Source organism: Haemaphysalis longicornis, unplaced genomic scaffold (assembly GCF_048455015.1).
Source record: "Haemaphysalis longicornis isolate Haplotype H1 unplaced genomic scaffold, Haemaphysalis longicornis Haplotype H1 scaffold_2, whole genome shotgun sequence".
In the NCBI taxonomy this organism is placed as follows: domain Eukaryota; kingdom Metazoa; phylum Arthropoda; class Arachnida; order Ixodida; family Ixodidae; genus Haemaphysalis; species Haemaphysalis longicornis.
Genome location: NW_027526295.1, coordinates 222,842,082 through 222,858,558, shown reverse-complemented (window position 1 = coordinate 222,858,558; position 16,477 = coordinate 222,842,082). Strand labels below are relative to the sequence as shown.

The 16,477-nt window shown below is 49.2% G+C and overlaps 1 protein-coding gene and 1 long non-coding RNA gene across 5 annotated transcripts in view; both read right to left on the bottom strand.

Moving 5' to 3' along the window:
• The window catches only part of Drak (Death-associated protein kinase related), a 230,290-nt gene that overhangs the window by 103,939 nt on the left and 109,874 nt on the right, over window positions 1-16,477 (bottom strand). The gene's annotated exons all lie outside the window — the stretch shown is intronic.
• Window positions 9,688-13,307, bottom strand: LOC144169985 (uncharacterized). The gene is made up of 2 exons (XR_013322549.1): window positions 12,925-13,307; window positions 9,688-9,777 (listed from the first exon to the last, which is right to left on the bottom strand). It is a non-coding gene; the product is annotated as an uncharacterized LOC144169985 (long non-coding RNA).

The following is a 16,477-nucleotide window of genomic DNA, read 5'->3' as shown; positions in this document are numbered from 1 at the left end:
CCGTGGCAATATACAGCACGCGTGCGATCGATAATTTTGAGCTGGAAGAAGAAACTATAGCCATAACACTCGTTCAGTTATTTTTCTCTTGTTTTCTAGCGCGCAACAAGCAGTATGGCGTCCAATAGGCAAACTTGTACGTAACTTTTCTCCTCCACACACATCACTTAGCAGCTCATTAAGAGCGATTTACCTGTTCAAATAAACGAGAAAATGGCATTTCAAGAGCGAGTATTCCACACGTTCGCATCTGATCCCATGACCTTATTTAATGCCTTCACCAAATGAACACGAGAACCGTCTAGCACCTAACAACGAAACACAGCTGGTATACGTTAAGTTTAGACGGCGAGGCAAACCAATCCGCAAGAACAAACGCAGGAATCTCCGCGCTTCGGACGACAAAAAAGGAGGCGCGAGATGCGAGGCGGCGGAGTTCGAGAGCCGTGACTCAGGTCAGCGCTCGGCGTGACAGCGACGCGGCGGCGGCAGTCAGTCGCTGTCGCCCGAAATAACCGTTCCCAAACGGGCGAATCAGCACCAAAGCATGCGTGCGGCAGGAACGTCGCCGGGATAGAGATCGCGACGCCGTAAGAATGCACGCTCGCCGCACCGGATCAGACGGGGACTGGGGAACCCTGCCAAGTACCGCGTTGCTGGCTCCCTCCCTGGCTGGGACCCGAGGAGATAGCGAGAGACGGCGTGCCGGGTTTGAGCCTCGTACATGCATATCGCGCCTCGCGGACAATCGCTGCTGGCTGGCCGACAAGACGCCACGCGGGTGGGCCCCCGGACGAGCATAGTTGTTTCGGAAGTCGGCTTGAGGTGTCTCGAGCAATGCGTGATCAGCAACTTAACAGGACCTCGCTCAAAATATGCTCGACGCCGCCAGGAGATGTACCGCCCCTCGTAAGAGCTGGCCGTGATGAAAAGATTATACTGCAGGCGCGGAAGTACGCTTAACGAGCACTCAAGCCTTTTTCGGTACAAAGCGCGGGACAGGTTCGTGCAGACTATTTGTGATTCAACGGTATCATAATCCAGTGCCTAACAGAGAGCAAGAGAACAACTATAAGGGCTTTCCCTGCAGTACTCTTAGCACCGGATTTAAATCGCGCGCCAAGAAAACTGGCCCAGAGTTGCCAACGGAGCGAAGTGAACTCTGTCAACACTGAAGCTGCCAGCTTTATACCGTTTGGTACATGCCCCTAGAATCGGACACGCCATGCACGGACATCCAACTGGTGGTTTCGCGGCATTAAAGAGTCATAATTGATAAAGTTACGCTGCATCCTCAGATACTACGCTAAATATTTTTCTCTGTTATTTACAACCAACGAATAAGACAGAACTTCCGTCACGCCTTTATTAACTGTGCTACAAGAAAACAGCCATTAACTGCCAGGTGCAAACTGCATGTGCCTCTCTAAAATGGCGGCAATATTGCAATTTCCAAACTTTTCTGAAACAGGTAGGTTGATAAACGAGCTGTACGGTTTCTATAGCAATGCGCCATTTAATGAACTCCGCCGTTTCATTCGCAAATGCCACCTTATGCAACCGTTACTTTCAACAATGGTGACGGCTGACACGTGATTACGTACATAGAATCCGACGATCAAGGAAGGGTTTCGCTCTGTCGAGGTCGATTTCGCAAACCTCACCCTTTGACATAAGGTAGGAACAATCTTCATTAAAAGGAGTAGGTTCGAGGCTGACATAGCACCCCACAATCACTACACTCACGAGATGGGGGGGCTATAGAATTCAGAGACGGCACAGGTAGTATACATGTCGACGTCGCCCCAGGGCAGCGCGCAGCACGCCCGGAGACTCGCGCAAGCAAGCTGCGGCGAGACACATTTCTGGTGAGCCCGTACACGCTGCTGGGATACACCTGCGCTGGCTGCGTCCTTGGCGAAAGCCTTGATCCGAGGAGCGCATGCCATTCCGCTACCGAAAGCTTGATTACACGCCTCGGCGGCGGGTTTAGAAACGCCGGCTGTTGTCGCGGGAAAATGAATTGCGCGCGACTACGACGGCTCTCGCGCGGGGCGGGCAAAAAAAGCCTTTCGCAATTCTGGCGATAAAAACCTCACGCGTCACACACGGGAGCCCGAAAGGAGGCATAGCACAGCGGTCGCCGCGGTTTCCTGCCCATTAGGAGGCTACACAAAGCTCGACACTTGAGCGAGGAAAAAAAAAAAAAAAGAGTGGCTTAGCTCGGCTATGCCAGGATATACGTAGCGTGAGCTAAGGTTCAGCTGGTTATTCTTAGGTTTCCTGGTTGTCTAGGATTATCTGATTATCATGCTTACAGCTGCAAAAACAATTTTCCATCCAATCCGATCCAGTAGCGGCGGCTCCGGCGCACCAGCTGTGCTCCGTAAGACAGCACTGCTGGTCGCGCACGCGCAGCACGGCTCTCCAGGAGCCACGCGAAACTGCTCAACCTCGGCCAGTATAGCTCAGACTACACAAAAAAAAAAAAAAAGAAAAGAAAGAAGATTGGGGGGATACGAAAGTGCCAGCACGGGAGGCTGGCTAAAAACGTAGACCTCAAACTACTAATGAACCAGGTTGGTAACGTGATCACGTTACATTGTTCCGGAAGCCAATGCTTTCCATTTCTGTTTTCTCTTCAAATGCCGCTTTTTCCCAGCACGCCTGTGGATCAACAGATGTATTTAATATCACCAAGCGGAATGATACAACTGGTGGGGCCCTCAAAACTGCCGACCAATACACGCCTCCTTCCAGTCACAACCGAACTGCACTATATATGTAATTCTTACTATCGACGTCCAGATTCCGGCCAGCAAGGTGTCGCGCGAGGACGTCAACAGAATGCCGACTGTGTCGACACGTGTACGCCAACGGCGAAGCGAAGGTGCGAATAGGAGGTGCTTGGCCCTGTTCCCAGGGGAGAGGCACTTGGCAACACCAACAAGAGGCTCGCCCATGTTCGCGGCTTTCGGGCCAAGAAAGCCACGCTATTGAAGATCAGAGCGCTATAGACGGGCTTTCCTAAGACAACGTTGTGCTGCCGCGTACAGACGGATGCCTCAAGGGACCCCGGCCTCCAAATGACGCAGGAGCATAAGCATACAGCACAACGAAGAATACACCAACTCGCAAGGACGATTACCACGCAACAAGGCGTACCACAGCAGTTGGCACGAGTGAGCCAAACTAGCTGCGATCGGCGAAAAGCAAAGGAGCGGGCGGCGATCTAGCTGCAGGTGGGTAATAAATACACACGGCGAAGCCCACGCACCGATTTCTGCTACCGCACCCAGGAATTACGAAGCAGGGCTGTGCATCATGCGGCGGAGCAATCGGCCAAATCGCCGTGTCATGTGGCGGCCCGAGACCCGCACGCTGCGCGCAAGCGGTCGACCTTGTTACAGCCTCACCATGCAGACGCATGCGAGTGCAAACATCCATGTGCATGCGGCCGCCGTTTTTAGGTGCGTATACTGGAGAGAGAAGAGGAAATGAGCGTGCCATAAAAGACGCAGCCATTCGTGCTTTTGCGGGTGGCTCGCAAGCGTGCGAGAAGAAAGGAGAAATCACGAAACCGTCGCGATATGCGAATAATCCGCCGGCTACTTCGGTATAACGATTTAATGGAGGGGCGTTTGCCGGCGCGTAGCTCGCCTACACGCGCTTCGCGGGGGGTTTCTTTGCGTTGTAAGAAACGCTGCAAAACATTTCAACTCGAAGCAATAATGCCGTTTTGCACGTCCATCTATGGGCTTTTCAGAGAAACGCACTGAAACGTTTCTGAAGTTTGAAGTTTATTTGTGTCTTTCTGATGCGAAAGCTCTACTACACTACAGCTGTCATTCATGCGATGGCTTTGGCGATGACTGTCAGCGAAAGTGAAAGGATGGATCCAATCACGCATTAGAAATAGCTGGACGGCTGGCTCCGAAATCTCAAGCAAACTCACACGAAACACTGCGTGCATAGTCTTTGCTTTCGCACGTGGCAACTAGGTCTCGAAGCGTTAAACTTGAGTCATTTTTGCCTATATTTATGACTGACCAAAGGCAACACCTAGGCAACGACGTGCACGTACAGAAGGATTACAGACACACTTATGATTTTAAAATTCTACCAGAATAGGCATAGTCTCTGCATCTGCGCGCTTCCAAACGTAAGGACAGCCCAATGCAGGACCTTGAAAATAATCATGCTCCGGTAGCCTACACGCCTTGCTCGACAACAGAGGAAGGAAAGGAATCATGAAGTTTCCTGCTGCCCAGCTGATGTACCACCGACACTCGCACGTGTGTCCAAGGCGATGTGCAAAGTCATTCGACGTACCGTGGGTGGCGCACGGTGGACAGCCCAGCCTGTCCCGCTGCTAAACGAACGCCCACGCACCGGTTGCAAAAGGGAACAAGAAAAGAAGAACGGAAAACGAAAGTCCGCACTCATTGTTCGTTAGGGCCGGCCAAGGTCTGGGACATCCACGTCGCGACCGCCGACGCCCACCGCATCAGTAAGATAGGCTCGCGGAGAGTCGTCCATCTTGCGGGAAAACCCCGGCCTCGCCTCATGCATATACGCGGGTGGTGGCCTACGGAATGCGCCGCGCATATAGATATGCGTGCGCGCGCATACATCAAAACACACGCCAACGCTGCAATCTTCAAAAGTGGACTTGTGCAGAGAAATCATCCCACACCTTCCGTACAGGTCTACGACGAAGTGTCGATAGAAGCACCACTGCTCACCCACTATAGTGTAACGGCGTTGCAGTCCAGGTTTCCAATGACATTGCCTGACAATGACAAAAGCATCTACCGGTACAGCGCTGCACGCGAACATAACCAGCGGTGCGCATGCGTGGTACACCTTGACTGCCTCTATATACTCGGAAAGATATTCTGAACAAACGATTGAAATTTATTTGCAATAACTTAGTCAGGCGTCTTGAAAATGTACTTACTAATTATACGTTTCAAGTCTGCGGTAGTGTGCGATTACAGCGACATGTCAGGCAGTATACTAAACGCAATGTTCAGCTACTTGCAGGAACACTAGAAACAATTCCTGGAGGGACGCCGTATGCCGAGTTGAGAACAAAGGACAGAAAAACAAGCGTTTGGCTAGAAAAGACACAACACATGAGCGCTTCTAGTCGCTGTCTTTTTTTTTTTTTTCTCGCTGAACTGTAAATAATGGAATACCAACTAAGCCAAGCGTTTGGCCTTCGAACAGACGCAACTTTTCTGCCTCAGATTACGCCGGAGATTTTAGCCTCCAAACGTCGCGAGAAGCGTTAAGAATTGTGGCCAGAAAATTATCATCACGGCACGAGTCTTCCGAGGCCATATTCGTGACATGAACAGGGAAGATGCACCACCGCGAGCGAGCTCGAACTAGGGTTAATTACGAGTTAAAGGGGCCCTGAAAGGCGTTTTGAGCACACTAAATTGACTCGCGCAATCGTTAGATTGGGTCGTCAACATCATCTGTGCCAAGTATTACTCTTTTACGCGCAGCGGAAAGCTCACACTTTTGTTGCAAAGTTTGTCGCTTTGTTCTCACCCTTTCCTTCGTGTTTTTGGACGCCGCCATCTTCACATGTCTACATCATCGATTCCCAGATGTTCGTCATGAGGTAGACATCCTGCTATTGGGCGGCTTTTTCACGCACTTCCGGCAAAGAGATTAGTCGTCTGCTCAGCGTCGGCTTGCCGGCTGATCTGCCAGCGGACTGCCGGAGTGCTTGGACATATTACGACAAACGAAACAAGTGTAAACAAACGCTTAACCGTTTGTATTGAATGCAACAGGGCCATAACACGACATGAATATTATCTTACTTGAGTACGTTCCATAAAGAAAGCGTTGAAGTCCCGTGGCACTTCTTTCTTGCAATCGCAGAGAACGCGTTGAGCCGAATGCCCGGGTTTGACGCATACATTTTATTCAACTTCCAAACAACCCAGAGAGGCGTTTCGAACGAACACAACGTCACAACATACGTTGCAAGTCCGAACCGCGATTGACAGACGATGGGTTGCCTCCTCCTGCCCCTCGTAAATTCGGCACTCACCTCGCGCGCGGTTTGCGGGGACGAACAGTAAGTCACTTAACTCTGGCGCACAAGCCGAGATGGCTTTTAGCCACGCACACTGCACATACCCCATGCGAGGTTGAGTCGTACGCCGCTTGAGAAAGATAATCCAGACCATGGGAAGCACTATCCACCCGCAGAAGCACAACGTCGCATTTCATCGCGAAACAAAGGCGTCCACAACACACACACCATCACCTCCTGTAATGTCAAAGGCATCTCGCACTTCCAAATGGGAGTGAGTAGTATGCCTGCAGTGCCCATATGCTGCGAGGTGGGGCGCCAAGCTGAACCGGGATCACGCAACCGTAACTGACTTCTAGAGTGGTTTGTGCCTTGTTGCCAGGGCAACCGATGTTTGATATTGTCAAAGAAATGGCGCTCGCTCCAGCGCGAGGAAGCTCAGAGCCGTGGCGGAGCATGTTTTGCCAACGTTGCCGCTCTCCACCACGCGTCGCCCCAAGCTGAACTGGCGTTTCGTGCACGGGTTCTGTATCGGTTTAAAATGTCTTTTTCACATGCCTCCGGAAGGAATCACCACCGCCACAAAATAAGACCCGGCACCACTGGGGCCACATCTGATACGGCGCTTTTTGGATAAACAGTGCGCTGTGCATCCAAGGGAGCGAGGGCAGGATCCTCCCCGTGCGGCTGCGAGTTCGCCGCCGATAACAAGTCGCGTGCCGCCGATAGCAAAGTTCTGCAGCAACGTACACCGCGAAAGGGCAAGGCCAGGCCGCCGCACACATGGGGCCAGATTTTTCGTTCGCTTTTCCAGCCTTGAGCGGATTGCGGGATTCATGGTGTCAACAAAGCTTGCCCGTAGCAGACGACTGTGTGAGCAGCGCAATAGCGGAAGTACGTCACCGCCGAGGAGCGCAGCATCATGGGAGGGAAGGCTCGCTCGCCGTCTACAGCGGAGAGTAAGTTGAAAGGAGGAGGAAACGCGGCGCGACGATAATGCGCGGTTTTTGGTTTACGATTTCTCAGCTAATACTCATCGCTTCAACAAAATTCTTGCGGGAGGAGATTGCTAATACATTGCTTTATTTGGTTACATGTACATCCACGCATCCGCGGAAGGTATTTCAGGACCCCTTTAAAGCGGCGCTACGAAGATGCTCGCCGCAAGCGACAAAGCAAGTAAAAAAAAAAAACGCCAACCCATTAGGACACAAAATTACGCGTTTACCGGCGTACACACGAAGCTGCATGCGCTATGTACACACTGTATAGATTCACGGGGAACGCGTATTGAGTTAATCCCGTAAGCGTCGGAGAACAGAACGGTTGGTGGGGAACGCGCCGCATAGCGGAGCACACAACTCTCGTCGGCTCTTGTACGCATAACGAAATCGAATGAGCGCGCGAGAGCGCGCAGGGGTTGATACTGGCGCTCCCACTGTTCGCCTCTAACGGTGCCCCTTCTTCGAGTGCGCTGGCACCGAACGCACGCGCACAGGTGGCCTTAATGCGATGAACGGTCAGAGCTTTCCACTCGCTCGCCGAAAGATAAAACCCGCGGTCGGACCACACACGGCCGGCAAGCGAGCGATACCTTCGCCGGAGGAAGGCGAAATGTTTGTGTTCTTCACATGAGTGTCCCCGTCGCGATTGCGCTAATCTTTTGACTGTACTGAAATCAAAACGGAGCACTGGACGCAGCTTCGGCACTGCACTGACGTGGAGTTCTACGGATCGACTAAATTACAAGATAACAACAGAGAGAGAGAGAGAGAGAGAGAGAGAGAGAGAGAGAGAGAGAGAGAGAGAGAGAGAGAGAGAGAGAGAGAGAGAGATGCGGGGCCGAAAAGAAAAAGTTCTCCCGGTGCAGGTATCCTGCTGCGTTTACAACGACAAAAATCTCGAGTGTGATGTAACCAGCAATCGGGCAACTTTGGTTCATGAGAACTACGTAATTTTGACAAACGGTCAATCAAGTGCAAAAAGAAAAACAGGCCGAGGGAACTAACTCAGTTGCCCCGTTATGTTGTCGGTACGCTGGGCACACCTTCCATCGCTGTTGCAACGAAACAACGAATAAAACGTTTGAGACGGCATAGCACATATTGGGAAAATCCACTGGAAAGGCGAGTGTTACTACCATTCGTGGGCTTTCGCTACACTTCGAGCGCGAGAAAAAAAAAAAATGACAGGAACGTTCAAGCTCCCAAGATTCTCGAGCGAGCGCCAGGAACTGATCCGACTTTGTTTCATAATGTATTACGACGTCTCAATATCCTCAGATCATTGGTTTTAACACGCTGTAGCGCAAGTGTTTGCTATTTCACGACTTTAACTGTACTTTGCACTCCGCCATTAAATGAGCCGTTCATTTATCACTCGTCCGCTAATTAGTCGCAGGCAGAAAGACCAGGTATAAACACGCGGACATCAACGCTTACAGCAAGCGTAGTAATCGCGCACGGCGTATAAGAGCCTCGCGAGATATAAAACAAAACCGACGAGAGGCGACGGCGGCAAAGTGGGGCAGATTCGTTCGACGAGAACACCCACCGATAAACGCGATGAAACTGCAGGCATTTAAGCATAATCAAAGGGTGGGCGGCTACTATCCGCTCGTGAGCGGGCGAGACGCTGTCGCGAGCCGCCCCACGTTCGAACGCTCAGCCTGGGGGCGCTCTATCGCGCACTGACACGCCGCGACTGAGCAAAAGAAGTAGCGGCAGCAAAAAGCAAGATGGCGTCAGGAGAGCGGCAGATGTGGGATCCGAAGGAGAAGAATTCGGCGTGGTGGGCACTCCCATCATCTCGCAAGGCAAGTAGGTTAGGGAGCAGCAGTTGCGCACTAACCCCGCCCCCCTCGGTTTAAGCGGCGCGCGCTCACAGTCCACTCTCCCGGTCAGCGGAGATCCGCGCACGCGATACTACGACGGCCTGCTGCTGCCACCGCTGCTCCCGAGCCTCAATTTCCTGTTCCGCGACAGCGAGGGAGGGCCGGAAGCGATTCAAGGCAGCCGCGCGGGATCGCGTGATATACGCGAGCTGCCGCGGCCCCTTCTGGCCTTGCAGCCCGGCTGGCTCCCCTTACAAAAATGGTTATTGAGATTGAATTGAAAGTCAATTGACTTTACTCAGTACATTGTGTTGACAGTCAATTGACTTTGAATAGAAATTTTGTATTGAGTTCTCGTTGAAAATTGGCCGCCGCGTTTCAATTGAAACTCAACGCTGAGTTTCAATTGAAAGTCTATTGACTATAGTCAACATGTCTGTTGATTTTCAATTGACTTTCTGTTGAGTCTCAATACACTTTTCCTGTTGAGTTCCTGTTGTGACGTGTCAATTGAAAGTCTATTGAGAAAAGTCTGTTGAGTTCCAGTTGAGTCTGTGTTGACTCTCTATTCATTCTCCTGTTGAGTTCCTGTTGAGAAATGTCAAATGAAAACCTACTGAGCATATTCAAGACAGCCCGTTTGATTTCCTGTTAGTTTTTTGTCAAGTTATTTCAACAATTGCATAGTAAAGTTCAGTTAACTGTACTAAATATATACTAAGTCTGCTTTAATATTGCAAAAACATTCTAAAAACTGTCGTCAAGGTGTCCAATGAGCAGGCGAAATAGTGAGGTGTTGCATGGCAAAGCTTGCTTTATTGCTCACGAAAGCATCACGGGAGGGCTGGAGCCTCGCAGGGTCCACTTGCCTACTTGACTGTGTAGCCTGCAAAATACAAGAAACAGACTTGTTTGTTTGCACCAGTCAAGTACGAAATGATGATTGCATCCCTTATCATTAAGCATGCTGGTTTAAGTACCTGGCTATTTTAAAAGTTACCTGGCTTGTATGTTTGGAAAGCAGGGAGATAGCAGTTCAACAAATGTATAAGCTTTCCTCAGATTTTAATGCCGTAAGCCAAGCTAGCCGCATCAATTAATTCTACAATTGGTAGGGAGTGGAATGCCTTTAGTTGAATGCCTTCCGCATTAAGGCGCCTGAAATCTACAGGAACGACTATGTTTCAAGGCGGCAGGGAGCCAAAAAATCACCCGCATGGGTCCGTAATCGTGTCTTCCACATCTTTCAGGCCCAAAAGAAATCCAAATAGGCCTATAAAGACTGGTAGAGCCACTACCTGACAGGAGAAACCCCAAACCTGTGCAAAAGCATACCTGTCAACCTGTGGATTTTGTTTTTTGAAATTTTAATGCTTGAAATCTCGTAAAACAAAATTAGAAAATTGTCAACTTGCATGAACTTGTTTACAAAACAAGCCTTGATTAAAAAAAACTAGGATCAGATGGTACTGTAATCTAAAGTTACTACATCAGGCAATCATCGCAAATGGCTTTATGAATGGATGAGCACATAATACTTTGTGCTTACCGACTAGTGGAAAAAAAATACATGAACCGTGATGGAAAAAAAACGTGGCAAAAAGAACGTGACAGGAAAAATACATAACTTGAATTTCGCAGTCTTTTACACTCTTGTAACGCTGAAGTATGGTGTGTGCCTTGTAGTACGTTTACCAAACAAGTAGCACTAAGCAGCAGCTTAAAGGGATCATATGATATATGGGTATATCCACATTTTTGCCTTAATAGCAACAATGCCAGAGGAGTGTCCCAGTATAACAAGGTCGTGATGCCAGTTTACACACAACGAGAACACGAAACAGTTTTGTTTGGTGAGGGGAAAAACATCAGTTTCTGTAAATGAGAAATAATTTAAAAGCTTGTATCCCTTTGCTTGGCGAGATTTTCTATACACTAGCAGCACTAAAACAGTATAGTGATACCATGCCGACCAATCATTTGGGTAATTCCTAGAGGCAGAACATCTGTCAAAACAGATTGACTAAGCCCTCGCGCAATGCCGGTGTAGCATCAGTCAGTGGCACGTCTGATGCCACATTCAGCCAAAATGTTATTCAGTGATTTTGCTATTACTCACACCACATTCAGCCCAACTTATTCAAAACTGCTCCGAGGAAGGCAGTCAGCAGGTTGTGATTAGAAGCAATGGCAAATTTCAATTTACGCTAGCAAGTCGAGCAAGTGCTTAAGTCAAAACTGGTATTCATCAGTTTGAAAGTTTGACGCCTGTGCATGTTCTAGCGCAAGCTGCCTAGCACCTGTGACAAAAATTGGCAAATGAGAAATTCACGGAAAGATACATGGAGAGAATTGGCACTTAGTGGTAAAAGACTAATATATGACAACAGTGTGCAGTCTGTTTCCAACTACTACTAACGCAGCAGGTTTTTTTCTGCATTGGTTTTAAAGCCAAAGTGTCTGCTTGCCTTTAGGGTGCCGAGGTAACACATCAGACTTGTGTAAAGATGTTTTGGGTTTAAACCCTACCTTCTGCGGATACATAGTCTCTATTTTCCAAAAGCAATCAATGAATGTATTATATTCTTGGGCATTATTTTTTTAGCTGGGATGAAGTACGGTTTAGGCCACATTTGTCACTGCTCTGCACTCAGGGAACGCTCTTTCTCCAAGCAATCGTTCAAATTAATACGCAAATATATTGCTGGCTGCCAGCACTTTAGCTTGCAAGTATATTTTACCGCCATGTCTCCTAACTGGTTGAACACACTATCCTGTTTGTGACTGGTAGATCTGCCTCTCAGCCTAGCGCTGTCAGGTGTGCTTGCATGGCACAATATTCGTGCGTTTGTTATTGATCCGACAGGCACTTGTTCAATTCAACCTCTTTCATTTTCGTTAACTTCGTTCGTCAAACATTTTATTTATCTTCATCATGGTGTTCTTTCTTTTTTTATGACACTTCGTACTAGGTAATTCATGGCTGCTGCTCCGTTCTGTAGCGGCACTGCATCTGGGATTTTATTCATTCGTCAATTGCCTTCAAAGGTTTTGTTAGATCTTTAGCTTAACATACATACAAATATAGAACACGCGAAAGCAATACAGCAGCGCGGAAGACAATAAAACACTGATTGATGTCAAAATGTTGTGTGCCGGTACAATAGCCTCCCCCTTCAATTTGTTACACTTACGTACAGTATTTTTGCAAGGCTGAAGTGAAATCATACCCTTTAGGTCGATCTGGAGACGGCGGGAATAAAAACACTGTTCATATACCGACAAATAACCAAGTCGTGAGTATCGCCATTCAGGAAGGTCTGCACAACATTTGTCATGATGAAATGTACAGTGTGCGTCAGGCTTGTCTAGGGCAAGCGAGCGCACGGCTCCGGAGCGTGCTGGCGACATCTGCTGATAACTGCTGTGTTAGATATAGCTTGCCATTGCGCGTGCGCGGATCTCGGACAGGGTCGGGCCGGTCGTCATTTCGCATGGGCCACTGTTATTTGCAGACGCCACCACCCACGAGGGGCACTGGTCTTCCCCAGTGCCAGCCATGAGCGGTGACAGGCCAGATAGACGCGCCGTTTGACGCGTTTATCGCAGGCAGTTACGTAATCGCATAAAGCAACGAGCGCCAATCTTCTGCATCTCAAGCGCACCAAACGGAAAGCACGCAACAAGAATTCACTGCAGGGATTTCGGTCGAACCTGTTGTGCGATTACGTAAGTCCCTGGGGTGATAATGCACCGCGTCAAATAACGCACTGATCTCCGGCGTCACCGCTCACGGCTGGCACGAAGAAAAGAAGCACCCGTTGCGGGTGGTGGTGTCTCCAAATTTTAGAGGCCAAAGCTGAACGACGACCGGCCAGGGCCTGTCCGAGATCCACGCACGCGCAATGGCAAGCTATCTCTAACCCAGCAGCTATCAGCAGATGTCGCCAGCATGCTCCGAAGCCGCGTGCTCGCTTGCCCTTGACAAGCCTGACGCGCACTGCACAGGAGCGCTCGGAAAGAATGAACTTACCTTATAACAACGTCGCTCCCAGCGGGGCTCCCAGCGTGGTGAAATTGACGGATTCCAAAGCGTGGCTAACAGGGATGGTAACACCTCACTTCGCAAGCTTCTTCACCGTACGATCACAGCGCACAAACACAACACGACACACAAAGGATGTTCACCGGCGGTAGAAGAGCGCATACGATGGCTTTTCCTTCAATAAATTCGATGTATCGCCAGCTGCACTGCAATGTCTGACCTTCGATGCTGGTTGAAAAGATTCGCACACGGCACATAAATCGCCAACAACACGAGGAAAGCTATAAATTTGCACAGAACAGCGAGAACGACCGCACGACCGCACCACGCCGGACCCCGCACATCCGGGATTGCGACCAAGCGACATTGGCTTGGTTTCAAGTCGGTTTGCGATGGCTATGCCACAGCTACGCATTCTTGTGAAAACTGAGCGTGAAAACATTGACACGAGATATCAAAAAAACCTACGGCGGCTTGTGAGTCCTATGTTAATATTTACAATAATCTTTTATAGAATTATTACCAACCCCTCTAGCAGCAGTAATAATATTATATTGCAGATAACCGAACTCCGCCGTGGTCGCAATGTTGGCTGTCAGCGCCACTGGCGGCAGTGGCAACGCCGCGTACTAGACATTCGTGACAGCGCGGTCACTTCAGCTTAGCGTGGGAGGGTGCCAGAGGAACCAAAAGAACTGGTTATCGCCGGGTGTGGAGGTGGATGGCACGTCTTTTGTGTCCGGGCGCCCGCTTCGGCGAACTGCAGCAGGAGAGAGGACGGAAGAATTCTGGAAAGTCCAATCTTTGAAAACAGCTTCAAAGTTCTTGATCTGCTTGCGGGCGCAAGATATTTGCTAGGCGCTTGTGTTTGAGAAACGTAGTCCGCGGACGTGTTGACATCGTTAGCGAGAGAGCGGTTCGGAGTGTAACAAGCGGCACGCCAGCCCACTAATTTGTTCGGTTTCTCTTTTTTTTTTTTTTTTTTGTAGTGGCGTGAAGCAGTGTCAGGCTCGTTCTTTCTTTTTGTGACCCTGTGCAGTAAAGATGAGTTGTTAATCAGCGCTTCAGTTTGTCTTTCTTCATTGTTTTCTTCGTTTGTTCGTTCGTTCAGTTCGTGTGAGCGGCGGCGCCTTGGACTGGCGTACGGAGTTCTTTTGCAGTGAAAGAACTGTTTTCACCTGTTTTAATAGAGCGTAGATGCGCGTTTGCTCCTTGTGGAATTCTCTGCATTCCACATTGCTGTTCTACTGTTGTTATCATAGACAGTTCACGGTATCCTCAAGGAAAGTTATGTATGACGGGGAATAGAACTCGCGTCCTTGGGCTCAGACCACGGCGGGGTGCGCGAGTGATAACTGGAGTAATGAAGTTCACGAGTGAACGACGATGAGGCCAAGCCTGCGTTCGCTTGTTTTAAAAGTTCGCTGTGTACAAAAATTTAATTGTTCTTTTTTCGAAGTTTAGGGATTTACACCAAAGTTTTGCTGTTTTTTTTCTGAGTATTTATAGGCACAATTTCGTCACTGGAATATTCTTGTGCGTTTGGGTTTGTGAGATAAGTATTCATTTCTGCAAAACAGCGCTGTTAGTATCGTGCCTCCACAGAAAAACACTGAATCATCGCACTAGGATGCGATGTCACATATGCCTTTTGTAGATGTAGCAGATTGAATCGCGTTTTAAATGTACCTCCTCCCCACCTACCTTCCCGGAACACAAGGTATCACAGCATTGTATGTGTGAAAAGAGGTAGGGGGAGTGACGACTTTTTTTTGTCCCCAGAACTGGGACCCGAGATGTGTAGCCTCCCCCCCACCCCCGCCTTTCCGTTTTTTCCCGGCGAGATATGCATGCTTCATGATTCCGCTCCAACTTTCCCGGAAGACTGACTTCGAATATGTCCACTGCCGCTAAAGCGGAAGCTTAGCAGCAGTAGTGGAGATTCCTCACTCATTATGTCAATGCGTGCTAAGGTATAAAGAAGAAAATGCGCTGCTATTGCAAGGAAACGATTCCGCGGGAGTCACGTGCCAGAAGAGATGAGTCACTAGAGTTTTGTCAATGTTTATTTCCATTGTTTTGTGCAAAGCATGTTGCGGCAGTATTTGAGGAAATGCAGTCAAAAATTGTCCAATATAATTGATTTCCCCACTTAGCAGGTATAATTATTATTTGGGCGAAGATGCTGCCAGGCGTTGCGCTGCTGAGCACGAGGTCGCGGGTTCGATTCCCGGCCGCGGCGGCCGCTTTTCTGATGGAGGCGAAAAGCAAAAACGCCCGTGTGTGCGAGATTTCGGCGCACGTTAAAGATCCCCAGGTGGTCAAAATTAATCCGGAGCCCTCCACTACGGCGCGCCTCATCGTCTGCGTTGCGTCGGCGCGTTAAACCGTACAATCAATCAATCAATCGAAGATGCTGCTGGTAAAGGCTACTGGCCTAAGTTTTATCAGCTTTGAAAATTAAGCTCGAACCATAAAACATGGACAAAAAAGAAGGACACTGGTATATATTTAAACAACGTAGCACCAACTAGCTCGACTCTCAATTTTACTTGATTTTTGTCAGTAGAAACTCTATTGAGTTTCAATTAAACGAAGTCATTTGATATTCTGTTGAGTTTTGTCCATTGAAACCTTGTTGACTTTTTATTGACTGCACTCAATAGAAATGTCAATGTATAATAAAAAAACATAAAAGTAACCTAGTAGTCTTAATTCAGCAGACACAGTGGGCAGCGCTGAAAAAAATAGCCCTTCAAAGTGTATGTTTCAGCCTGATGAGTTTTGTCAATTGGTTCTCCAAAGAGTTTCAATAGACTGGTGTCAATTGCTTTTGTATTGCGTTTTCTCAATACAAATCCTTTTGAGTTTCTACTGACACATCTCAATAGCCAATTGAGTTTGAATTAAGTTTCTGTTGATTCAATTAAAACTCAACAGGAAAAGAATTGAAACTCAAAATCCATTTTTGTAAGGGTCACCAGCGGCATCAAGCATTCGGAAAAGACCGGCAAAAAGAGAGGAGGAGGGCGGAGCACGCGCTAACAGTAACGCACGCGTCTTAAGCGCGATTTAATTGAGCAGGCAGTCGGGACGCACCAATTAGTGCGGCCATTACTCGCATCGACCCTGGCTCCACATCTAGAGTGCGGCACTACACGAAGCCGGTTGGCTCGCGGCCGGACGAGCGGCAGTTCCGCCGGCAAACGCGTTCGTCATCGTTGCAGAGCCAAGGCTGAGCAGCGCGCGGACTGACACAACGACCGAATGCACAGCCAGAAGAGAAATAGCCGAGCAAGGGGGAGCTGGCAAGTTCTGGCCGAACAAAGGCCACATCCACGCCCCTCCTCCTCCGCGCGGCGGAGGCCCTTTTTTTCTCCCGAGCAATACGAATGCCATCCACTGGAGCGTGCGTTACGAGCAGAACGCACGCGCGCTGCTCTGCTCTGCTCCGAGGAGGCCTGAACGCGGCCATCATCACAATGTCCGCAGCTCCGCAGGCCGCCGGACGAGGACGATTAGGCATGCCATGTAGTACTAC